This window comes from Aethalodelphis obliquidens, unplaced genomic scaffold (assembly GCF_003676395.1).
Source record: "Aethalodelphis obliquidens isolate GAN/ISIS:26980383/991018 unplaced genomic scaffold, ASM367639v1 scaffold5, whole genome shotgun sequence".
Classification (NCBI taxonomy): domain Eukaryota; kingdom Metazoa; phylum Chordata; class Mammalia; order Artiodactyla; family Delphinidae; genus Aethalodelphis; species Aethalodelphis obliquidens.
Genome location: NW_020837949.1, coordinates 25,435,935 through 25,462,681, shown reverse-complemented (window position 1 = coordinate 25,462,681; position 26,747 = coordinate 25,435,935).

Here is a 26,747-nt window from a genome sequence, read left to right as displayed (position 1 = left end):
AAATTTAATAAACAATTCAAAGTGTATAAAAGGAGGCCTTGTCTTATTTCTATGGAATTGGAAGAAAATAGCAAAATGTTCTAACTTGGATGAAAACATAGCTGAAAATCTCTCAAATAAATAATATTCATATTTTTGAGGAAATTTTAGAATTGCTTGGTCCGAATGGATACTTAGGGAATCAAAGTTTTTGTTGAAAACTCTGTTGCTATCAGGTTGTGATGAATCAGCTGCTTTACCATTACTAGCACTAAAAGTGATCCAAGTTTAGAAAATTCAATACATAAGAACGCCTGACTTAGCCATTTTAAAACAAATATTTATGTTGAACTTTGTGGTAGGGGCTGTCAGGATGCAGCATGCATTGTGGAAACATGTGAATCAGAAGCCTACAGATCCCAGGTCTAGAATAAGGAAAATGATGAAAAACTAAATGATGATGATAATAAAGTATAATTTCATATTATAAAGGAGCATTTAAATCATCAACTCTGAAGTATCTCCTGGTGATAGAAAGAGTGACTGTGCGTTTGGGATGAGGGAAAAATTCAAATAAACAATTACATCCAGCTTTCTGTATGAATAATAAAGTAGAAATGTACATGAATGGGTGGGTTAATTTCAATAAAAAAAAGTTTGAGGGAGCATAATGAAAATGAAAAGTACCCATATTCAACCCTTAATACCATAAGACATAAGTCTAACTTCTTACTAGCTCTATGTTTTTAAAGGAGGCCTTGTCTTGAGATAGCCTCATCCACCAGACGGCACACAGCAGAAACAAGAAGAACTACAATTCTGCAAGCTGTGGAAGGAAAACCACATTCACAGAAAGATAGACAAAATGAAAAGGCAGAGGACTTTCTACCAGATGAAGGAACAAGATAAAACCCCAGAAAAACAGCTAAATGAAGTGGAGGTAGGCAACCTTCCAGAAAAAGAATTCAAAATAATGATAGTGAAGATGATCCAGGACCTCGGAAAAAGAATGGAGGCAAAGATTGAGAGGATGCAAGAAATTAAGTTTAACAAAGACCTAGAAGAAGTAAAGAACGAACAGAGATGACCAATACAATAACTGAAATGAAAAATACACTAGAAGGAATCAATAGCAGAATAACTGAGGTAGAAAAATGGATAAGTGACCTGCAAGACAGAATGGTGGAATTCACTGCCACGGAAAAGAATAAAGGAAAAAGAATGAAAAGAAATGAAGACAGCCTAAGAGACCTCTGGGACAATATTAAATGCAACAACATTCACATTATAGGGGTCCCAGAAGGAGGAGAGAAAGAAAGGCCCCGAAAAAACATTGGAATAGATTATAGTCAAAAACTTCCTTAACATGGGAAAGGAAATAGCCACCCAAGTCCAGGAAGCACAGACAGTCCCAGGAAGGATAAACCCAAGGAGAAACACGCCGTGACACATAGTAATCAAATTGACAAAAATTAAACACAAAGAAAAATTATTGAAAGCAACAAGGGAAAAACGACAAATAACATACAAGGGAACTCCCATAAGGTAAACAGCTGATTTCTCAGCAGAAACTCTATAAGCCAGAAGGGAGTGGCACAATATATTTAAAGTGATAAAAGGGAAGAACCTACAACCAAGATTACTCTACCCGGCAAGGATCTCATTCAGATTCGATGGAAAAATCAAAAGCTTTACAGACAAGCAAAAGCTACGAGAATTCAGCACCACCAAAACAGCTCTACAGCAAATGCTAAAGGAACTTCTCTAAGTGGGAAACACAAGAGAAGAAAAGGACCTACAAAAACAGACCCATAACAATTAAGAAATTGTTAATCGGAACATACATATTGATAATCACCTTAAACATGAATGGATTAAATGCTCCAACCAAAAGACACAGGCTCGCTGAATGGATACAAAAACAGGACCCATCTATATGCTGTCTACAAGAGACCCACTCCCAACCTAGGGACACATACAGACTGAAAGTGAGGGAATGGAAAAGACATTCCATGCAAATGGAAATGAAAGAAAGCTGGAGTAGGAATACTCACATCAGATAAAATAGATTTTAAAATAGAGAATGTTACAAGAGACAGGGAAGGACCACACGTAATGATCAAGGGATCAATCCAGAAAGAAGATATAACAATTATAAATATATATGCACCCAAAATAGAAGCACCTCAATACATAAGGCAACTGCTAACAGCTATAAGAGGAAATCGACAGTAAAACAATAATACTGGGGGACTTTAACACCTCACTTACACCAACGGGCAGATCATCCAGACAGAAAATTAATATGGAAACACAAGCTTTAAATGACACAATAGACCAGATAGATTAAATTGATATTTATAGGACATTCCATCCAAAACCAACAGATTACACTTTCTTCTCAAGTGCACACGGAATATTCTCCAGGATAGATCACATCTTTGGTCACAAATCAAGCCTCGGTAAATATAAGAAAATTGAAATCATATCAGTCATCTTTTCCAACCACAATGCTATGAGGTTAGAAATCAATTATAGGAAAAAAAACATAAAAAGCACAAACACATGGAGGCTAAACGATACGTTAGTAAATAACCAAGAGATCACTGAAGAAATCAAAGAGGAAATCAAAAATTACCTAGAGACAAATTACAATGAAAACACTATGATCCAAAAGCTATGGGGTGCAGCAAAAGCAGTTCTAAGATGGAAGTTTATAGCAATACAAGCCTACCTCAAGAAACAAGAAAAATCGCAAATACACAATGTAACATTACACCTAAAGGAGCTAGAGAAAGAACAAACAAAACCCAAAGTTAGGGCTTCCCTGGTGGCGCGGTGGTTGAGAGTCCGCCTGCTGATGCAGGGGACATGGGTTCATGCCCCGGTCCGGGAAGATCCCACATGCCATGGAGCGGCTAGGCCCGTGAGCCATGGCCGCTGAGCCTGCGCGTCCGGAGCCTGTGCTCCGCAATGGGAGAGGCCACAACAGTGAGAGGCCTGCGTACTGCAAAACAAACAAACAAAAAAGACTATGGTTTTTAGATGTTTAAAATTGAATTATTTTAAAGGAATATTTTTTAAAATGTTAATTTAAAAATACTAATATTAGTATTTTAACTAATTAATTTTAACTAATATTATAATAATTAACACATTAGTGTTAATATTAAAATACTAATAACAATTATAAATTTATTCTTTAGAAATGTAAGAAACTAACCTTTATGGTAGCCAATAAATATATTTGTTTACTTTGTAAAGTGGTAAAAAAAAAAAAACATTAAGAATGGAGAACCTTAACATTCAACACCTTGATTCAGTTATCCCTATTTGCCCATTTAAATTTCTAGTTATTGTACAAAATCATGTAAGAGTTTGTGACCCACTAGCTAGTGCCTAAGGTTTATATCATTCAGTTAAAATGTAAAGTATTGGGCTTCCCTGGTGGTGCAGCAGTTGAGAGTCCACCTGCCGATGCAGGGGACATGGGTTCGTGCCCTGGTCCGGGAAGATCCCACATGCCCCGGAGCGGCTGGGCCTGTGAGCCATGGCCGCTGAGCCTGCGCGTCTGGAGCCTGTACTCTGCAATGGGAGAGGCCTGCGTACCGCAAAAAAAAAAAAAAAAAAAAAAAAAACTTACCTAGAGTTGTAAGTGTTTCACTAAACTATGCCTAACTTCAAGAAAAATTACTTCTACTCGGAGTAATTTGAATTTCTTTTTTTCACTGCTGTCTCTGAACTGAAACATTTTAAGTGCTGTGATTTAGTTATTAGTTTTAAAGCTAGATATGTATATATATTTGTGGATGCTATTACAGTAAAATCCATGCAGAGTAATTAACCCTTTGACACTATTTCCATTACTTATCATATTTGAGACTTTTCCCATAAAAGCAAGAAAAAATTAAACCAAATTGATTCTTAATGGTGATAAGTGACATTTTTTCCAAAATTTTAATACTCAGATTTGAAAGGAAGAGGCATATGAAAGATGATGGTGTAATGAGTATCTTTTGAATGTAGGGAGAAAGTACTGTTATTTGCCTTTACTGATTTAGATCAGCATCTGTATATCCTTTACTATCTCCACAGCTAAATGATGGACATGGATGTATAGGTATTGTAAACGCATTTAACATTCCCAAGTACACCCATTTATTTGATTATTATAAGCATCTTGAGATCTAGGTTTGCACCCAGAAGTACTGCTATACTTCTGACAAAACAGAATTTGCCTTTACGTTGTGAGACACAATTTATTTGGGGTCACGTTGTTTTGTTTGGGGGTGTATATTGCTTTGCATATTCATTTCATTGGCTTTCCTGCTACAGCTGTAATGCAGTACTGATACTAAATTTTCTGAATACAGAAGTAACTAGCTAAAAACTATATTAATTCCATTGTTAGTCCGTCACCTTTTATTTTTATTTAGATTATCTAATTATTCATTTATTCATTCAGCAAGAATTTTTTTAACAATTCAGTTATTTTCATTGAAGTATAGTTCATGTACAACATTGTTAGTTTTAAGTGTACAACATAGTAATTCAGCATTTAAATACATTACAAATAAATGATCACCATGATAAGTCTAGTAAACGTCTGTTCCCGTACAAAGTTATTGCATTATTATTGGCCATATTCCTTATGCTGTGCATTACATCCCTGTGATTCATTCATTTCACAACTGGAAGTTTGTTCCTCTTAATCCCATTTACCTATTTCACCCAACCCCTCCATGCACCTCCCTTCTGGCAACCAACAATTTGTTCTCTGTGTCTATGAGTCTGCTTCTGAGTGCACATGTCTTTTCAAATTAGTGTTTTCATTTTTTTCAGTTAAATACCCAGAAATGGAATTTCTGAATCATATAGCAGTTCTATTTCTAAGTTTTTGAGGAACTTCCATACTGTTTTCCATGGTGGCTGTACAAATTTACATTCTCACCACAGCACATGAAGGTTCCCTTTTCTCTACATCTTTGCCTACATTTGTTTTATTTGTTGTCTTTTTGATGATAGACATTCTGACAGGTGTGAGATGATATATCATTGTAGTTTTGATTTGCATTTTCCTGATGATTAGTGATGTTGAGCATCTTTTCATGTGTCTGTTGGCCATCTGTGTGTCTCACTTGGAAAAATGTCTACTCAGGTCCTCTGCCCATTTTTTAATAAGATTGTATGCGTTTTTTGTTTGATTTTTTTTTTTGATATTGTGTTGTGTAAGTTCTTTATATATTTTGGATATTAACCCTTTATCAGATGTATCATTTGGAAATATCTTCTCCCATTCGGTAGGTTGCCTTTTTGTTTTGTTGATGGTTTCTTTAGCTGTGCAAAAGCTTTTTAGTTTGTTGTAGTCCCATTTGTTTGCTTTTACTTTTGTGTCCCTTGCCAGAGGAGACATATCCAGAAAAACATTGTGTAGAGTGATGTCAGAGAGCATACTGCCTAAGTTTTCTTCTAAGAGTTTTGTGGTTTCAGGTATTAAATTTAAGTCTTCAATCCATTTTGAGTTTATTTTTGTATATGGTGTGAAGAAGTGGTTCAGTTTCATTCTTCTGCATGTAGCTCTCCAGTTTTCTCAGCACCATTTACTGAAGAGGCTGCCTTTCCCCATTATATGTTCTTTCATCCTTTGTTATAGATCAGTTGTCCATATAAGTGTGGGTTCATTTTGAGGCTATCCTGTTCTGTTCTGTTCTGATGTCTATTTTCATGCCAGCACCATACTGTTTTGATTACTGTAGCTTTGTAGTATAGTTTTAAATCATGGAGCATGGTACCTCTGCTTTGTTCTTCTTTCTAAAGATTGCTTTGGCTATTTGGTGTCTTTTGTGGTTCCAGACAAATTTTATTATTTGTTTTAATTCTGTGAAAACTGCCATTAGTATTTTGATAAGGATAGCATTGAATGTATAGATTGATTTGGTAGTATGGACATTTATTTTTTTTTGTATGGACATTTTAACAATATTAATTCTTCCAATACATGAGCATAGTATATTTTTCCATTTATTTGTGTCTTTCCTCAGTGTTGTATAGTTTGCAGAGTCACATCTTTCACCTCCTTGCTTAAATTTATTACTAGGTGTTCTATTTGATACAATTGTAAATAGAGTACTTCCTTAATTTCTCTTTCCATTAGTCCATTGTTAGTGTATAGCAGTAAAACAGATTTCTGTATACTACTTTTGTATACTGCAACTTTACTGAATTTATTTGTTATAATAATTTTTTTGTGTGGAGTCTTTAGAATTTTCTATATATAGTATCATGTCATCTGCAAACAGTGACAGTTTTACTTCTTCCTTTCCAATGTGGATGCCCTTTGTTTCTTTTTCTTCTCTGATTTCTGTGGCTAGGAATTTCAATACTATACTGAATAAAAGTGGCAAGAATGGGTAGCTTTGTCCTCTTCCTGATCTTAGAATAAATGCTTTCAGGTTTTCACCATTGAGTATGATGTTAGCTGTGGGTTTGTCATATATGGCCTTTATTATATTCATCTACATTCCCTCTATATCCACTTTGTTGAGAGTTTTTATCATAAATAGATGTTGAATTTTGTCAAGAGTTTTTTTTCTCCATCTATTGAGATGATCATCATCTGATTTTTATTCTTTGTTTTGTTAATGTCATTTATCATGTTGATCAATTTGCTGATACTGAACTATCCTTGCCTCCCTAAATACATCCCACTTGATCATGGTCTACGATACATTTAATGTATTGTTGAATTCAGTTTGTTAATATGTTGTTGAGGTTTTTTGCATTAGGTTCATTAGGGATATTGACCTGTAATTTTCCTTTTTTGTTGTGTTTTTGTCTGGTTTTGATATTAGGGTAATGCTGGCCTCATAGAGTAAATTTGGAAGCAGTCTTAAAAGAGGATATTTTGTGTATAGCATTTAAAAATGTGTTATTAATTTCTACTGCTAGGGATTTATCTATTTGTTTCATGAAGCATTTGAAATTTGTTCTTTGTCCTAAGACAAATATATCAAAGTGCACTTTTTATGATAATCCATACAGCAACTCAGATATTAAGATTAACAAAAAAAGAAACAGAAAAGAAAAGATCAAAACCCAAATGCTGAAGTTTTTCAGGAGCATTGATTAATAAATCCTAGTATTATATAGCTACATGGCAATTCCATATATATAGTGAAGTCCCTCCTAAAATTTAACTTTCTATAAAAGAACTGTAGAATTGTCTAAATCACTTTCTAGGTGACCCAGTAAGCCATCTATTTGATTTCCACTTGGTTAGAAAATATGAGTTGATAGTACAGATCTTCCTCAACTTATGATGGGGTTACATCCTGGTTAACTCATTGTCAGTTGAAAATATCATTAAGTGGAAAATACATTTAATACACCTAACCTAATAAACAACATAGTTTAGTGCAGCCTACCTTACCAGTGCTCAGACACTTACGTTAGCCTACAGTTGGTCAAAATCATCTATCAAAAGGTCTATTTTATAATAAAGTATTGAATATCTCGTTTAATTTATTGGATGCTGTACACAAAGTGAAAAACAGAATGGCCATATGGGAATAGAATTGTTGTAAGTGTATCGGTTGTTTACCCTCGTGATTGCATGGCTGACTGGGAGCTGTGGCTTGATGCTGCCCTGAATCACAAGAGAGAATTGTACCACATATTGCTAGCCTAGGAAAAGATCAAAATTCAAAATTTAAATTACACTTTCTACTGTGAAGTCAAAAAATCATAAGTGAAAATCAGGGATTGTCTTTATGTAGGAAGTGCTGTATTAGGCATATATGTGCATATATGGCAGTAAATCACTTTAATGTAGGTAGAACGAAAAAGCATTTTTAAAACGAAGTGTGATGGAGTTAAGCAACGGATGCTATGGGAGCATAAACGATGGTTATGTGGTCCAGCTTTGGGAGTGTGAAAGGGTCAGTGAAATATCAAACTTGAAAAGGAGTTATACAAGGCAAAGAAGGCAAGTTGAGGGAAGAGATGTTTAGGCATTAGCAGAGGTAGCAGGAGTTGGGAAGGAGCTTGCCTGGTGAATTTAAGCGCAGCTAGAAGCTTGGTATTTCTGGAACTTGGGTATAATACTTAGAGATGAGGTGAGAGTGAGTAAGCCAGAGAGGCAGGTGGTGACATGATCATGAAGAGCTTCCATTTAAGATTAAATTAGGATTTATATACAAAGGTATCGTCTCATGAAATAATTTTAAGTGGAAATGAGGAAAACTACATTTTTGAATGACTATTCCAGAAGTTATGTGAAAATGTATTCATTGTGAGGGAATTTATATCACCTTTTGTCCTTTGATATCATCATGCTATTTTCTAACTATTTGTTTTATTCTCACCAAAACCTTTACCTACTAAGTCATAATGCATAACTCCTTCCCACATCCTTTACTGGCATGGAAATGTGCTCACTTTGCATGTTTGGGTATGGAGGGTGACTCCTCCTGGTAAGGCAGTTAGATATATGCGTATCCCTCCCTTCCCCTTTGTCCCATTTTCTCATTCTTTTCTGCTAAATCAAATAGAATGGTAGAATGGTATGACTCTCTTTGTATCTATTTTTACATGGTTATTCAATTAAGTATTGTTTGTTCCTCTATGGACAATGTTCTCATTTTTGTTCTGAGATTAAATCATTTTAAGAAACTCTTTCTACATGTGCAACAGCGCTTGTATTCTGCATTCTGTATTGGAGTTCACGAGAGACTGGTATCGTAAGTTGCTTTAAAATGTGACAGTGTGCTAAAGTTTTAGTCTAACATTAAATAAATCCTACATGGCTTTCCCCCGGCTTGTGCCAGGAGTCTATATATAGAATGCGAAACAAAGAGAATCCCAGGTTCTTGCTAACGAAATACATTTTGGAATTTAAAGAACACTGTACCAAGCTAATACGTGCAGAAAGCAATGGGAAAAAGTCTAAAGCTCAGCTGAACAAATGTGAAGGGTAGAGGGATAGGTTGAGAACAATTGAAGAAGAAGGCAAAAAGATCTATACATGACCTAGAAGGAGCTGACCAATCTGTAACTCATCTAGGACCATAACCTATGTAACCTATCTCCAATATCTAGAAATAGAGAGTCAAAACTTCCAAATCAATAGGTTAGGCACTGCAGTGGAAGAGCCAGAAGATTCCAGCTGAAATACAACCCATTCCCTTGATGACAGGGAGCCCAGCAACAGTCATTATGTTGGAATTGGTCCAAGATATCCATCACTGTGTGATCACATTGCTGCCTTTTCCACCAAAAGGTCCTCAAACTTTCAGTTTTTGCTATCTACAAAAAATATCTTACCCTTGCAGCAAGGAGCCTGGAGTGTATACTGTTTCAGGTTGCTTCCAGCACTGCTCTGAAATTGTGCTTTCTTTTTCAGTCTAACCCGTTGGATAAATATGTACGTGAACCCCTTTCCTGGGGCAAATGTCTCCTTATCTTTTCTCCTTCAGATTCAAGGATTACTGAGAAAAGGAGGTCATTTTGTCTTAGATTTTTGCCCAGCGGTTCTTGTTCACAAGCTTTACTTCTGTTAACAGTTTTCTGAATTTCAACTCTTTTCTAATTATAGAGCTCTTTGAATAGGAACCGGAGAGCCCCTCCTATTCACATGCTGTCAGATTCCAGTATATGTGTTAGTAATGTTAAAAAGAACTTCAGCTGTGCATTCTGAAGTCTAGTAACCTGAAATAAGGTACAACAATTAATAAAAGCCAAACTGCTTTTGGAGTAAATGTTCTATATGAATTGAAATTTAACAAAAACACACATAAATACTAACAGAACTATCACTGCAGTAATGCTGAATTGATCGTTTCCGCTGTTTAACTATGTATTATGCATAGAAAAATGGATTTTTTCTTATTTTTTTGTATAATGTAAGCAGTAGAAGTTCTCAAAGAAGCTGAACACACACACACACACACACACACACACACATTAATAATGAATGGTCGTAAGTTTGAGTTAAACCTGTAAATAACTTTACTCCAATCAAGTCCCTTTGGAGCTTTGATTCATACTTGGAGATTGGTTCCAGGTTAAATACTGTAAAACATAATTTCAGAAAAACTGGTTATGTTTTTCCTTTAGAGCTTGGTTATCTTTTCTGTGGTCACACCCCTTTGAACCATCTGATCATTTGTCTTTTAGTTTTCTCCTATTATTTCTCCCCCTTTTAAGTAAAGACAAATAAATAAACATACCTCCACAACCTTACTCTAATACAAAGGATGGCTAAACTTCTGATTTTGTCTCTTGCAAGTCAAATCAATATTTTGGGTCCTGATCATTTTACATACTCTCCAGTGAGTTGCTCCCACTGTCTCTTTCTCTTGTATGTTTGTGGGTGTGTGTGCTCAGTGAGGCTTAGAATTAAAGGCTCTATTCTACACAATGCATCCACTCTATCAAGAGCCAAATTTTTATCATGCTTTGAACCCTCAGGGATCATTGACTTCGAAAGAATATATTATGTTCCAAAGTGGCTCCATACAGCTGTAGAGGAAGGCATAAAATTGGTCCCGAGAGACTAGTTTATTGATTCCGTGTGATGTTATTCTGCTGCATACATAAGCAGCTCTGTCTTTCTCTCCGGTGCATGAATGTTTGCGGGTGTTTTTGATCAGGCATACTTGGACAAACAATTCTGGTATCCTTTCTGTAATTGTTCTCAGGCAATAGTAGAGATGGTATTATCAAAATAAAAACTCATTACCATTTTAAGCTGAAGGCTGTTTTATGATTTTTGCTCCCTTTGAAGTACAAATAAGCGGTAAGTCAGATAAAAAGCGTATCCACTGTGAATAGATGGCCAGTTCTCTAGGTGCCCTCCAAGCCAAAAGATTTCTAGAATATCAGTTTACTTGTTTAATTGTGGTAATTATCTGGGGGTCTCAGATATAAAGTAAAAATCACATTATAGAAAAACGAAAGGAAAGTGTATGATCATACACTTGTGTATGAATACCTGATCTACTTGTATATATACACAAGTAGATATAAAACATTCATCCTAATGTTCTCAAAGAAATCTGAATTCCTAGATATGGTTCCAGCTCTTTTAACCTTTCCCCTGAACACTCGAACTATGCAAAATAATTTGGGATTCGCATATTTCTGTACCCTTTTTTTTTTTTTTTTTTTTTTTTTTTTTACAGAGTGTGTTTTATGTTTAAAAGGTACTAAGCAAAAAGATAAAACAAGGTTCTGAGGTCAAATATATTTGGGAAATTGAGGGATAAAAAATGTTAACCAAATTTATTAAGTACTTTGTAGAGCCTTCACTGCGGCACATTGTTCTGCCAAAATAGGATCTAAAATAATTATCATTCCCAAAATATATTTGACCATAGAACCAAAGCCACTCTGCTATCCCAGCCCAGTATCAAGTTGGCATTTTGCAAGATTATTTATACAGTATATGTTTATATTTAGTAAGGAGCATTTCATTTCGTTCGTTTAAATTTCCCTTTACACATTTTTTTAATCTTTTTGTTAATTCCTCAAAAATGAGCACCACTCTTTACTGTCAAATATACTTAGGATTTTGCATTATTTGATAGTTTGGATTTGTACCAGTGCATCAAGTTGGTGGTTTATCCAGTGGATAAAAAGGAAGGTTTTCCAGCTCTAGACATTCAAATTTTTCTGGAATATTATCTGTAGGCATAGGTACTGAGGCTAAAAGGTGGCAGTCTTAGTTGTAAATATAAGAGCAATATTTGCTAGAAATATTGAAAGACATTGATATTTTCATTTATGCCCTTATAATTACATGTTAATGATCATTACCTATTCTTTCTTCTGTTGGCAGTATATACTGGTATCCCATTAAATATTGCTTTTAGGAGGATTTTACTATTATTTAATCATGCTGGAAATTTATAGTAAATAAAGCACTCATTTTGACACACAGTGTGAGTCAAAACATACATATATAGAAAAAACACATTGCAATGAGACAAAGTCTTTAGTTCCAGTTTTCTTCAGCCTTATGAACTAGGCATTTGTTGTATTGTTGTTGCTTTTTACCAGTGTTTCTATAAAGAACCCAAGAAATATAATAGGGTAACAGAACAAATAAAATTCTCTTAGTGGGTTAGATATACTCAGGAGATTTCCTCCTCTAGTTTTTGAATGTATACTGCGTAATTTTCTGGAATCACAATGTGAGCAGGAAAGCACTTTTCTGGAAAAAATAATGCAATATAAAACACTGTATGAAAAATGACTTGTATAGCACTTTTCCTACCTTCTGATTCATAAGAAAAGTAGGCATTATATTTGATGGAAAGAACAGAAGAATTCTGTTTATTACAAAATTGTATAACTAGGTGGGAAACATGAAAAATAGTTATAATCCTGAATCTAGGAGGTTTTGTAAATGGTATGGGCAGAATTTTTACTCATAATATATCCGATGTAAATATTTATCCACATTTACTAATTATGTTTCATTATTACAGTGTTTCAGATCTGTAAACTATTACCTTATTTAGGTTATCACTTGAAAGAGGACTCAATAGTTTTATCAGAAAAGTAAAAGAAATAAAAACAAGCCCAATTTTACTTATCCCCTTGTATACTTCTCTGTGGCTATAAATACATAATTCCACAATGTATATAATTTCAATACATAAATAATAAAATATGTTAACAGGTGCCTTGGAACCCAAAAACTAAATAAAGATAGAGATAGAAACTGGATGTTTAGTGGCCTACAGACACAACTTAAGAATAAGAGAGATGGCTTCCAAACATGCGATGCTTTTCCTAGCTATGTGATTTTTGCTAATTTCAAAGTATATTTCTTTAGAAAACGAGCATATGCTTCAATTTTACATTTCTATTTTACATTTTCATCACAAAAATAATGGTAGTACATGAAAATATACTTTAAAATTTGTTGGAAAAAACTTAGAGATTACAGGCAAATTACCTAAATTAGAAATTGGTGAATTTAAATTTGAAAAAGCTCTTAGCAGGGCATGTCAAATAGATGCTGCTGTGCTACTGTGAATGTCTGCATATAGGATTTGAAGACTAACATGAATATTTTACACTGATATCTATAGTTTGGAATTTTATGCAAAATGATTATTATTGGTACTATCATAGTAATTCACTAGTAGTAGTAGAGGCAGAAGATGTATAATATGACCATCTTTGCCTTTATTTACCATAAAACTTCTGTGAGAACTCCTTGAAGATCGGAGATTGTCTTTCAGTATTAGGGCCCATAAATCCAAATTAAGAGATATTTAAATGACCATATTTGGAATCTAATTTTAGTTTATGACTTAGCTGTGTGCATAACTCATAGTTTAAGATCTCTTTCAGCCATACATGGATCATGGCTGCAAAAGTCTACTATTACAAAACAAATTAGGCAATAAATAGCTCAAAATATAAATATTAAATGTTGTATGTCCTCCCCAAAGGTGTCATGAACCTACTTGAAATAGAAGAATAAGTTCTTTTTTTCTTGTGTGATTTCTTAAATAGAGGACTTCAATAATACCACAACCAATTCTGTGTAATATACCTTGCAGTTATATTTCCATTTTAAGGACCAGTGCTTTTCCTTTGAAGGCCTTCACACCCCATGGAATATGCTAACAGCTATTTTTCACTGTTTTCTGCCTTGATCTGCAAATATATGTTTAAGCTGTTATTAGTTTCCATAAACTCAGATAAAATCAATTAGGATTTTGTCTTAGAAATAAAAAAACTTTCATGTTTGACTTAAAGAGGGTAACTGCAGTCTGTAGAGAATACAAACTGTACTGTTTTCCCAAAGTTCTCAAAAGTATAAAAATAAGAAGGAATACTCTCTTCAGGAATATCCATATGTTCACAATAGTAGCATCAAGATAATTTGGAATAATCCTTTCTTATGAGAGAAATTTTCTTCAGTGGATTACTTTTAATAACAACCAAAATAGAGTATTTGAAATATAATTACATTAATAAAATGTCAATTTATAGAAATTATTACAAGATAATACCTGACGTATTAGTAGATGTATATTTGTAAATGATCATTTTACCTAATTCACACTGTTAAAAAAAAATCTTAAAGTAGAATCCCATAAATCTGTAATGATTATATGTTTCTTGTAAAACAAAATGAGTCAGTTTTTCTTTAGGAAAAACTGACTGAATCCAGGAGCTATAAACAACATCATCTACTCAGTATCATACATAATATGAAGACAGCCCACTACAAAATATATATATATAAAAGCAAAAAGAATGGGACTAGATTTGAGCAGCAGATCTCAGCCAAATGAAAACTGCATTATTTACATTTTATGCCTTCTCATTAACATGAAGAAAATATGTGGAAGCCCATCCTGCAACCTATAATATTATCTCCTTCACTGAGCTAGAACCTCCATGCAGTCTCATAAAATAAAGTACATAATGTTACTAAACAAATGGACTTTTCTTTTCATGCTTCCTGTATGTGCATACCATTCCCCCATCCAGAGCTGGGGTCTGTTTTTCCCCACTTGGGATGTAACTTGACTGCTCAATATAATGGGTGAGAGTGACACCCTGGGACTTCTGAGACTTGGTTTTTAGAAGCCTTGCATCTTTCACCTAGGCTTATTGGAGCACTCACTCTAGAGAAAGTAAGAGGTCCAGCTACCCTGAGACCACCGTATGGTGAGAAGCACAAGCCACGTGGACAGACCCAGGATATGCCACGTGGAGAGAAAGAGACCACAGAGAATTGGGGCACCAGACATTTGAATGAAGAGGTCATTCTGGAATTGTGTCCTCCAGTCCCAGATGCCCAGCTGTCAGTGCCCTGGGTCAGAGATAAACCACTCAGTCAAGATCTTCCTGAATTCTGACCCACATGTCATAAGCAAATCAAATAATTGTTGTGAGTCTCAAAGTCTTGAGGTAGCATGTCACCCAGAAATAATTAAATGGGACAATTTCCAATGCCATTTTCAGACGGCAGAGAACCCAGCACTATGAGCTTTTAATGCAGAAGAGAAGGGAGCATTTCCCTTTTTTTAATTTAATTTTATTTATTTGGGTTAGAGAATACATCAAGGAATCAGGTATTACTTTGACATATATTTTTATCTTGTTGCCTTGTTTTCCTGCATCATTTAGGTATAATAATCATAAAAGAGGCCCAGTGCCCTGTACTGACTCTGCTAATGTTTTCTTTATGATATGAAGGTCTTTCTTTGCCTTTTAGCTGGGCTCTGCAGGGACATTTCAATGAATTCTTAAGCTTCGTTTTTACCCTCCCTTAAAGCAGAGTTACAAGTGTGTCTCACAGACGGCTATGCTGAGCAACCATGCACCTGCCAGGTTGCCATGAGTCATTTCTTCAACGACAAAGCAGGTGGCTGCCCTGGAGGGGAATATGAAAGGAATCTCAGTAATCATGTCCTACTTGAGTTGCCTACATACTGCTGACTCAACTGCTGGCTCTAACCAGAAGAAAACAAGGCGGGAGATAAAATATAAACTAAAAACAAACAAACGAAAAGAAAAAAATGTAATAAAATCACTGCCCAAACAATAACCATTTTTTTTTCTCTCAAAGAAGAATGATTTTTTGGCATGCATGGTTTAAATGAAAATGCATAAAACAAATTATAAACAGAAAATCTTTACGCTTTAGAGGACCTTGAATCTGGTGTTTCATCAGCAAACCTGATAGGAAAATTGCAATCACATAATCCTCAACTCCTTTCTTGTTTGCTAAATGAAATATCTAAGGCCAGAAGAGTTCTAGAAGTTCTGAATATGGTCTCAGGCCAAGAACTGAGTCAGGAGTTTCCAGGCCACATAATTACCATGTGATGTGTTGCCAGCATCATTGCATAAAATTAGGAGATGTAATTTCTGAAAATACCTGAGAGCAGATACTGAGTGGAGGCATGTCATTCTCTATTTTTTAATCCCATGGTGGATGAGCAAAGTTCCTTGGGTGGCATGTGGGTTCTTTTTAACAATCACCAGGGCCTATGAACATGTAAGTAGGCTTCTTAGACAAGATAGTAAGATGAGACACACATTCTTCTTTTAAAAAGGTGTGAAATTGTATGAAAAGAATGGAATTTCTGGGTAGATAATAAAAGAGAATACAGAGAAGATCAGAGAACCATGGTCCCCTAGATCACCTTACAGTAGGGGAAAAAGTACCATTTGTGTTGGTAGAGGCCATTGATAGGATTACATCCCCACCTGAGAGTAGGGAATGTGCCTGTGTCTGTGCTACAGACCTTCGACGTGGGAGTGAGGGAGAATGAGGAAAGGGAGTCCAGGTAAATCAGTTTGAAAGAACACCAGGACCATGAATAAAAGGCAGTATGGGTCAAAAATTTTCCACCATTGATGGTCTAAAAACAAAATGACAGAAAGCAGCCCTGCAATAATGAAATTGTTTTAATGTTTCCATGTTATATTTATCATTTCCTGACAAAATGGTTTTGCAGATCTGATCATGAACTCTTAATTCTCAAATTATTACATTTTTTAAATTGTATAAATTTAAGGTGTACAACTTTATATACATATACATCGTCATATAATCACCACCATCAAGCTAATTAACATGTACAGCACTTCACATGGTTAATTCTCCCCCATCTCCCCACCCACTGCTGGTGAGAACATTTAAGATCTATTCTTTTAGCAAATTTCAAATATACAGTACAGTGTCATTACCTGTAGTCACCATGTTATACATTAGATCTTACAAACTTATTCACCTTGCACAACTAAAACTTTGTACCTTTTTACTATTATCTCCCTATTTTCTCCTCCCCCAACCTCTGATAACCACCTTCTACTCTCTGCTTCTATGTGTTTGATAATTTGCCATCACTTCTAAAACAAGATCGATCCTTACTGCTGAGATAAAAGCTTGTGTGACTATCTCCTGCCTTTCTTTACCCAGCCCTCTTCTACTACTGTTCCTGCAAACCAGCCATACTGGCAAGCCCAACACCAGCTGATTTTCAGTCTCTTTCTGCTCAATACCTATACATACATTTACTATTCATTGCACCTAGAACACCCATTTAGTGTCCCATCACGGCTTCCTTTTGTCCGTGCCCAATATATACAACGTTACCCGTGTGAATTATTTTCTTGTTCTGTTTCAAAGCATCACCAACCCTCTCAGAATAGGTTAGCAACCGCCACACCCCAACACTCATGAGATGCTACTTTTTCTTAAGATTTGTGTAAAAATCAATTTAATGTCTATTTAATCCAGCTAGACTATAACTCCCATGAGGGTAGGGCTCATGTCTGTGATCTTAATTATTGTATCTGAAAGCCTGACATGAAGTCTGGAATAAAAACTTAATAAATATTGGTTAAATAATGAATTATAAAAATGAAAATCTTAAAATATATATTTCTAAGGCAACAACAAAAGATAAAAGGAGCCACTAAAGAAATGTGTTTCATTTCCATAACCAGTCTTAATTGTTTATAGCTTTAAAATACATATTTCTTTATTCTTCATTAATTATGAAGGTCATAAATAGTTTTTGCAAAACTTTAAGGAAGTACAGTCCAGTAGAACGTCTGCCCTGATAGAAATAGTTTATGTTTGCACTACTGAACCTTTGAAATGTGGCTAATGAGACTGAAAAACTTACTTTTAAAGTTTATTTAATTATGATTAATTTAAATTTGAATAGTCACATAAGGGTAGTGGGTACAATATTGGACAGTCCAGCTAGGCAATACAGAAGTGTGTCTAATAAGTACCCCTTATTAGTTGCCTCTCTAAAGAGTAAAGGACAGAAGTCAGAATCTGTGGAAGCATTAGCAAGGAAGAACAACAGGAAAGTGGAAAGGGTGTCCTCTCACTCTGAGAAAAAACTTTTGAGTTTTCCGGTGCAAATCGTTGTACGGCCCCTTCATAGGGGCTAGTTCCTCTTCTCCTATATCTTTGGTAGGTAGGGTGAACAAGTAACTTATTTTCAGATATTATTATAGCAAGTATTAGATTTTGGTAGAATTTCATCAGGGTTTCTGCATATAATTACTAATAATTTCATTTAAATTATATTGGGGTGTTCAGATGTGTATATTTAAATTCTTGGCTGTGTATTCGTTTTCTCACATTGTGGGCCAGCTCCATCCCACGTACTGTACTGCTAGATTCCCTCATTGCGGGGGCAAATGTCTGAACATAACGCCCTGCACTTCTGTGTATATTTGAAAACTTTGTCAACATACCATTGATTAGGGACGATTGTACCTCTGCATCAGGGCTTATTAAAATTCAACACAGCACACGTTTGCTCATGTAAAAGTGTAGAAATAATATCCATCTACTGAGCCTGAATGCCATGCTCAATTAAATGCCAAGCACAATCCCAGTGCATCTGCTGGGTGCATGTTGTGGTCACAGCCTAATAGTCAATTGTGTGATGACAAATAAATGCATAACATATCATGTTAAGATAATTCTGTGTTTTTACAAAGTCTTAGCTGTTTTGAATTTTGAGCCTCTGTGCTTGAGTCTTTATTTTTATCATGGAAAGTAAGTTCCTTTGATATTGTTAGTGATCTAACTTGAAACAAAAATGTCTTCTTATTCTTTCAAGACGCTTTATCAGTTTAATTGAAGAGTGCAAGCCAGAGCCATTAAAAATGCGACTTCTTAGCCTTGTGAATCAGAATTTTCTCCATGGTTTACAAACCATAAAAGGTCAATCAGTTATATTACTTTTTCTATCATATGCAAGCCTGGATCTACATTTTTGTGTAATAGCTAGCGAATCTAATTTCTCTTGACAAACTCTTTAGTGTATAAATATTGTACCTTTAAATTTATAAACCAGATTTATTCCAATAAAATATCACTTTAGGCCTTCCCTGGTGGCGCAGTGGTTGAGAGTCCGCCTGCTGATGCAGGGGACACCGGTTCGTGCCCCGGTCCGGGAAGATCCCACATGCCGCGGAGAGACTGGGCCCGTGAGCCATGGCCGCTGAGCCTGCGTGTCCGGAGCCTGTGCTCCGCAACGGGAGAGGCCACAACAGTGAGAGGCCCATGCACCGCAAAAAAAAAAAAAAAAAAAAAATATCACTTTAAATGTATAAACTGTATTTATTTCAACAAAATATCACTTTTATATTTAGGAATTCCAATCCAGCCTGGGATAGAAAATATTTGCAAATCACATGTCTGATAAAGGATGAGTATCCAAAATATACAAAGAAATCCTTCAACTCAATAAGAAGATGACAAGCAGCCCAACTGAAAAATGGGCAAAGTATTTTCTTACTCATTTGACCAGACCTCCACTGTTATCATAAAGAAGTTATCGTAAAAAAGCCAGATGATGACTTTTTTTACGGTAAAAGTGTTGGCAACATGTAGAGAAAATTGAACCTTTATACACTCCTGGTGGGAATGTAAAATGGTACAGCTGCTTTGGAAAAGACTGTGGCAGCTTCTTAAAAAGTTAAGTATAAACGTAATTCCATTCTTACATCCACAAGAAATCAAGACATTTGTTTACACGAAGTCTTCTATGCAAGCATGGATACCATCATTATTCAGAAGAGCTGAAAACTGGAAACAATCCAAAAAATCTATCAGCTGGTGACTAGATAAACAAAATGTGGTATATCTGTACAATGAAATACAATTCTGAAATTAAAAGAACACATTATTGATAAATATTACAACATGAATGAACCTCAAAAACTTTATGCTAAATGAAAGAAGCCAGGCACAAAAGACTATGTACTTTATGGTTCCATTTGTATAAAATATCTAGAAAAGGTGGATCCATAGATTAGTGCCTAAAGCTGAGGTGGGAATGGAGATTGACTACAAATGAGTACAAAGGAACTTTTTGGGTGATGGAATGGGTCTACAACTGTCAATATATTGAGGCAATGGTTGAACCTGTAAATTTTCTTAAAAATATTGAATTGTGCACTTAAAATGGATGTGTGTGTGTGAAATAGTGTGTGAATTACAGCAAAAAAAAAAAAATCTGATTAAAACAAAAACTAACATTCACTTCTCAGTGGTTCTTTAGGTAAGCAAAGCTTGAGTCTTTTAACAGGATTGCTGATACTAAGACCAGTTACAGTTTTCTGACTTTCTTATTTCATGTTTTTATATTTATGTGAAATTGCTTGTGCTATTTTTTTAAAAGTTTGGAAACTAAATTAATTATAGTGTCTTTCTCAGTCTATGTTTCTCAACCTATTAACGCTCATCTATACTCAAGTGATGTATTTTTGAAAAATGGAAATATTTTTGTTTTTGAAAAATTAAGTAAATCATTTGGAAAACTTTCTCTAAAGGATTTTCTGTCTGTGACTTAACTGACACTCAAAATTAGTTTTTGTTTTGTTTTGTTTTTAGTGGATTAAATCATCGCAACAAACTGCCTGTTTCCTTCAAGTCATAAAAAGTGAAAAATTTTAGTGTAAATTAAAGGTGTATTTTTAAAATAAAATGAATAGAACTCGTATTGTCCTAGAATTCTCCAAGTCGAGAGTATATGATTTGGTCTTGATTATCTAACTGTAGCAACATCAAATCATTAACTCTGCTTAGCTCTCCCTTCCAGGCTTTTGGTGGCAATGAGATCATCTCACGTGTGCTTACAAATGATGTCCTCTTGCCTACCTAGAAGCTTCCTTCCTTGCTTCTCCCTGTGATGGCCACACAGGTCTTTGGTCATGATGCTGCATAACCTGCTTTTCTTACTTAAGCTCCTTGACCTGGAACTATGCTGTTGTTTTACACAGTCTCTAAAATTAATCCTAAGTTACTATTATGATGCCAGAAATATTCTGCTGATCTGTTTTCCATTAATGACCCTGCTGAAATAAGGGAGCTACCTTCCATTTCTTTTACCCAGTTTTACTAGGTCACAGAGCAGTCTTACCTTCCTTGTTTGTTGTTTTATCAGATGTTCAGTATTTAAAATACCCAACCCAAAGATAGCGGTCCATGCAAATAACCCTCAGCATGTTGTTCTCAATATCATACCTTCCTTCTGTTAGTGATTTTTTTCCTGAATAACAAACTACCCATACTCTCAGAGACTAACAATTAAAAAAATTGTCTTGCTCATGGATCCAGTAGGCAGGTGGAGTGAGTTTGCTTCGGGCTTTCAGTTTTGTTCAGGTCTGCTTTGTGTGTCTTTATGATTCTGGGTCCATTGGTTACTGTGGAACATGCTTCTAATTGACGATCATAAGAAAGCAAGAGGGAAAACCAAACCAGGAAAGCATTTGTAAAATCTCTCCCTGCCCCTGATAAACTGGCCAAACCCAACTCAGTGGGGTGGATATATATTTTCCATCCAGATGGGGAGATAATACGTATTTCCAGGACTGAAAAGTTTGGATATATTACAGGGAGTAATAATTGGAACAGCAATCCAATCTGTCACAAATCCCTTCAGTGAGAACCTTTTTGCTCAGAACCAAGTGTGTGTATCTTGACCTTCCTCCTCCTTTTCTTAGAAGAGTTTCTACCTATGAAAATACTCCCCTGTCAGGCCCATTCCATCAATTAGCTTTTGCTGCTTCTTGTTTTATACATAGTCACAGAAATCTCAGTACCATGCAACAATAAACATGTATTTCTAGCTCACATGTTGCACTTGGCTAGGACAGCTCTCCTTTAGGTTGATGCGCTGTGGGACACCAAAGCTGACTGTCTATAATATTTCATTCTTGAATCAAGATGGGGGGTGTTGTCTATCCTCAATGTATTTTTCTCATGGCAAAGGCAGGTGCACAAAAAAGCAACCAAACTGCATAAGCAATACCGGCCTCTGCCCGTGGTACACCTGCTAACATCTCATTGGCAAAGCATCACATAACCAAACCTATGTGAAGGGGAGGGGAAGTACACCCTCTGCCCCATAAGGCCACAGTGGGCCATCTTCGTCATGAGTCATTTCCCTCCCACATTCCGTGAGGCTATGTCACTGACCTTTGATTTAATGGGCTATCACTTTATCTAAAAACACTGGTATTTCTGGACTGCATATTCCCTCTATATTCCCCTTAAACTGGTGAGTTCTTTTCTGTGCTCTTCCTTTTGTTGTGCATTTCATGGCAGCTAGCTCATGCTTTCAAACCTCTGCATCAAAACTTTCTTGCCCAGTGCAGCAAGTTCATAAGGTACATTGTCTGATACCAATGCACATATTTTAGTGTTTTGTTATGACACAACCTCTATCCACAGACTAAAATCAGTATCGGTCAAGATTTGGTCAGGAAAATAGAAGCCACTCTACATACTCTGAATTAAAACAAAGCTTAGTACAGAATTAAGTTGAAAGAGCCAGAGGTCAGAGAGGCTGCAGTGCGGGTCAGAGGATTTGACACTGAAACATTTGGGAGGTGGTTCTCACAAGCTTGCCAGGCAGTGGCTGTAAATGTTTGTCTCCCTATAAGTCCAACCACAGCCCCTTCTAGAGAACAATAGTTTCTGCTTTTCATCTGCCTTGCAAATCTTCACAAACTCTTCTTTTAGGCAAAGAAATCAGAAAATAGAGAGGATTCTGGGAAACATAATAATCAGCCTTAAAATATGGTGGCGCTGAGTTGACAACAGAAAATCCAGCATGGTCATCTTTTCACAAATGGGTTAGCTGAGGTTGAACAGTTGAGTTCCTGACTCTTGAGATCCCTGTGCACACTGAATTAAGTCAAAATGCTTTTAAATGTACATCAAGGATTAGAACATCAACCTGGAATGAAATGGACTTTCAGTGGAAGAAATTGTGAGACACATACACACACATTTTAAAGAGACTGTTTTCTCTCTTGAGAAGAGTTTAACTGAAGCCATTGCATAAATTGCCTAATATGGATATATGAGCCCAGTCTTTTAATAACAGTGAAAAAGTCAACTGTATGACCACTAATGTACCAAAAATACCTTTGAATGGGTTTATTTCCTGTTCTAGCTCCATCTCATTTTTTTCATTTTATTCTGACCACTTCCATGTGATGTGTTTTCTTTATGTATATCATCGATACACATATATAATATTTAAGAACAAAAGTAAAAGCATCTATTATTTGGGACAAGTGTACCATTAATCACCACAAAGCATATTTACTTGTATAAGGCTGGAGATATTTCCTGCTGAGAAAAGTTTGATGATTAAATTCCTATAGAAAAAATGTACTTCTGCAGAGTTAATATTAATAGTCTTGAAAATCGTAAGTGGTAGATTGGGATACAAGAGTAAAACTGGAAAATTAGGGACTTAATGAGTATCCTCTATACTTCATGCTTCTTAGTGACAAAGAAAAATGATTATAGAAATTAAATGTTGATTTACAGTGTGGGATAGGAGAAAGAGTTTCAAACTAAAAATCAGGCTATGTGAATTTTTTTTTCCCACTAAACTTGTGATTTGGACCAGTTGGTTAACCTAAGACTTGTTTTCCTGAATTACAATAAAAAATTGAGATGGAATTACCTCTCAGGTAATTGTCAATTCCGAGTTCTATGATTTTGAAACATTGAATATATTTTAAACATATAATTTAAGTTTAGAATAGTGAAAAGTAATTCAAATATTTGTATACATTTTTATTACTGCCTGAAAACTATCCCAAAACTTAGAGAATTAAAACAACAAACAAACAAACATTCATTACCTCTGTCTGTCCTGGGGGTCAGCAGGGCAGTTCTTCAGGTCTGGGCTGGCTGGTCTGCAGTCAGACGGTCTAGGATGGTCTCCATGGCTTGTCTGGTAGTGAAAGGCTTGTTGCTTTAGGGGGCAAGCTGGCTCAGGTGAGATGATTTCGTTCTACTACTGATGCCTTCTTGTTCTCCTGTAAGTCAGCCCAGCCTTCTTCATGTGGCAGTCACAGGGTTCAGACATCAGCAAGACAGGCAAGTTCAGAAGAGTGCTCTTCAAGCCTCTGCATCAAGCTTATGCTTGTATCAAATTTGCTGATGTCCCATTGGCCAAAGCATATCACACAGTCAGGCTGAGTTCAAGAGGTGGAGGAATTGGATTCGAAGGAGTGGCCAAATCACATTGTAAACAGAATATGAATGCATGAATAGGAAGAATTTGTGACCAATTTTGCGATCTTCCATTCATCCTAATCTCCAGCCCTGAGCTACACGATTCCTTAAATAATTCATGCAATCCCCCCAGTTTTAGTTTGTTTGTATATTTCTATACCTCTGAAATTTCCTCTTGTATTTATAAATGCGTGTAGTTCCTACCACCTTTAGAGCATGGAGTAACAACAACTTCCGGTTTTTTATTGCCATGAGTAGAGAGGATAAAAGGACAAGGCAATGCCTGGATTTTGCAGGTGTTAAGAGGCTTCACAAGAGAAGACCTACTCTAAAGGATAATGTAAGGATACTAGATCCACAGAGCCGATGAGGGTATCTTGAGGCAAATGATGGGCACAGAAAAAGAATGTGCAAAAATAAGCTATTTTCTGCAAAATTTTATCTACAAATACTCTTTTCTTTTACAACACAGTTGAGGAATGAGACTGAATACCCCCATCAGGAGCTGTTTGTGTCCGAATTTTAGGGCATAGAAGTTATGAGTTTTGGAAAGATAAGATGTGCTTTCATACGTATTAAAACTTGTTAAAAAGAAAACATGTAATGATAGGGTTATTATGAATATATAGGATTCTGTAAAGGGCAAATAGCTATACTACATGATTCTTCTTAATCTAAAACTAATAAGGTCATGAAATACGATCCAGATTTTAACAAGCAGAGTCATTATATCTGTTCTTGCAAAGACTGTTTGTTTATATACCTGAATGTGTGAACCCATGAAACTAGAAAAACAATTAGATCTTTCGGCTTCCTACAATACTAGTTAATGTTTGTTATAAATGATATTATTAAAAGAGTGTATAAATCCTGTTTATTTTTAAATATTTATATCATACAAACATGAAAACTTTGCAGATTAGCCTCAGGATAGTTTTTAATGTTTACTTTGCTTGGACAATTTAAAATGATCTTCAAAGGCACTCTGAGTTGTAATTTTCTACACCCCATGAAATGTAATAGAACTTTCTTTGGCTTTAGAGCTAGTTAAGCACATCATTTAGGCTACTGATTAAATATGCCATATATATTTGTTATAAACCTGAAGTTTTGACTCCAGATCACATAAATAATGTCACATTCATTCAAGAATAAAAAAAGTATATTTTCCATCATATGGGATATATAACATTTTATAACATTATATAAATATTGGATATAAAAAATGGAGAAGGATGTCAGGGAGTGCCTGCAATAAAATTATATATGCTTAAGTGTTTGGATACCTTTGTATATGTGATTTCTCGTATGACTTCTAAATATTTGAAAGCCATATAGTGGAAAGAAGAAGAGCTTTGTACCAATAAGCTGCAAGTGAATGACAGCTCCACTACATAAAAGACACCTGATCTTAGTCAAGTTACAACTACACTAAATGTAATTGTCCATATATTATATGCAGGCTGTAATAATACCAACAATTCAAAAAGTTGTTTTCTGAAATAACTTGATGCATGTTAAAGCTCTTTAAAATCATATACAAATACTTAAATAATTTTAGCTATATGTCTAATTTTTAAATGTCCATAATAATATTCAATAATAATTATAAGTATCATTTATTATATACTTTTGGCCAAACACTGAGCCAAGCCTTTAAAAAATTGTTACCTTTAATCCTCATCATGGCCCTATGAAGTAGTTTTTACTGCAGCCATTTTATAGTTGAAGAAACAGAAACAGTTATCAGTTGTAGAACTAGGATTTTATTTCAAACTTTGGCACTTTCACATCTGTACTCTTCACCATTTCCAATGTCTAGCGTTAGGGAAAATGGGTAAATAAAATTTTAGAACACTCTAATGTATATCCTTTTTAAAAAGTAATGTGTACGTGAAAGGATGCTCAACATCACTAGTCATTAGAGAAATGCAAATCAAAACTACAATGAGTCATTAGAGAAATGCAAATCAAAACTACAATAGAGAAATGCAAATCAAAACTACAATCACCTCACACCAGTCAGAATGGCCATCATCAAAAAATCTACAGACAATAAATGCTGGAGAGGGTGTGCAGAAAAGGGAACCCTCTTGCACTGTTGGTGGGAATGTAAACTGATACAGCCACTATGGAGAACAGTATGGAGGTTCCTTAAAAAAGCAAAAATAGAACTACCATACGACCCAATTACTCAGCCATAAAAAGAAACGAAATTGAGTTATTTGTAGTGAGGTGGATGGACCTAGAGTCTGTCATACAGAGTAAAGTAAGTCAGAAAGAGGAAAACAAATACTGTATGCTAACACACATATATGGAAACTTAAAAACAGAATGGTTATGAAGAACCTAGGGGCAGGATAGGAATACAGACGCAGACATAGAGAATGGAATTGAGGACACAAGGAAGGGGGAAGGGTAAGCTGGGACGAAGTGAGAGAGTGACATAGACATATATACACTACCAAATGTAAGATAGATAACTAGTGGGAAGCAGCCGCATAGCACAGGGAGATCAGCTCGGTGCTTTGTGACCACCTAGAGGGGTGGGATAAGGGAGGGTGGGAGGGAGACACAAGAGGGAGGGGATATGGGGATATATGTATACGTGTAGCTGATGCACTTTGTTAATACAGCAGCAACTAACGCAGCAATGTAAAGCAATTATACTCCAATAAGGATATTTTAAAAAAAAGTAATGTGTAAATTGCATTAG